Genomic DNA, 1,156 nt, shown 5'->3' with positions numbered 1-1,156 from the left:
TAATATAGCCTAACTCACCTTAGTGGGAATGCTTAGTATTAGGTATGTTTGCTGATTACATTTCAATCTTGACATTAACACTTAACAGCTGTACAACTTTTGGCAAATCGCTTAATTTACCTGTGCTTCAATATCCTCATTTGTAAAATGGAGATATAAAAATATTTCATACTTATGGAACTGCTGTAAAGATTAAATATGTTAAATATACATAAGGGAATTAGAATAATACCTGGTCCAAGTATGAACTAAAAAAAAAACATTTGCTATTACCCAATAAATATATATATGTGCAAAGAATATTATTTCACATTTATTATAATAGTTTTTTGTGGTTTTTTTTGTATTTTTCTGAAGCCGGAAACGGGGAGAGACAGTCAGACTCCCGCATGCGCCCAACCGGGATCCACCCGGCATGCCCACCAGGGGGCGACGCTCTGCCCACCAGGGGGCGACGCTCTGCCCCTCCGGGGCGTCGCTCTGTTGCGACCAGAGCCACTCTAGCGCCTGGGGCAGAGGCCAAGGAGCCATCCCCAGCGCCCGGGCCATCTTTGCTCCAATGGAGCCTCGGCTGCGGGAGGAGAAGAGAGAGACAGAGAGGAAGCAGATGGGCGCTTCTCCTGTGTGCCCTGGCCGGGATTCGAACCCGGGACTTCTGCATGGCAGGCCGACGCTCTACCACTGAGCCAACCGGCCAGGGCCTATTATAATAGTTTTAATGCTTCTTAGAATTTATATAATATAAAATTGTAGGAAGAAGGAGTGAGGTAAATATAATGAAACAGTGGGAACCTGTATAAAATGAAAAAGAAAATGACAAATAAAGATTAAAAAAATAAATGAATAATAAATAAGGAATAAATCCAGGCTTTACAGAGGGCACCAAACTAAATGTTAGTGATGTAATGAAATGGAAAATAATGCAACACATAAAATTGACACATTGTAACTGTATTAAGGACAGCATCCTGAAACAGACAGTAGGAAGATTCAGACAGTTGATGAAGGAAATACAGGTTATTTAAAAACAGTATAAGGCATAAAGAAAGGTTTGATAGGAATATAAAAGGCCCATCTGGAGGCCAGTATGCAGAATTGTCTGCCTGGAACTGAGGGTTCTACAGAAGAATAGTTAATTAGGTGCTCTCAATTCCTT

At 40.9% G+C, this 1,156-nt stretch overlaps 1 non-coding gene across 1 annotated transcript; it reads right to left on the bottom strand.

The window, feature by feature from the left end:
- Nucleotides 1-625: 625 nt before the first annotated feature.
- TRNAG-GCC (transfer RNA glycine (anticodon GCC)) lies at nucleotides 626-701 on the bottom strand. Its single transcript has one exon. It is a non-coding gene; the product is annotated as a tRNA-Gly (tRNA).
- Nucleotides 702-1,156: the final 455 nt, after the last annotated feature.

This window comes from Saccopteryx bilineata, chromosome 9, assembly GCF_036850765.1.
Source record: "Saccopteryx bilineata isolate mSacBil1 chromosome 9, mSacBil1_pri_phased_curated, whole genome shotgun sequence".
In the NCBI taxonomy this organism is placed as follows: domain Eukaryota; kingdom Metazoa; phylum Chordata; class Mammalia; order Chiroptera; family Emballonuridae; genus Saccopteryx; species Saccopteryx bilineata.
Note: the sequence above shows the minus strand (reverse complement) of the source record. Positions and strands in the feature narration are given on the sequence as shown.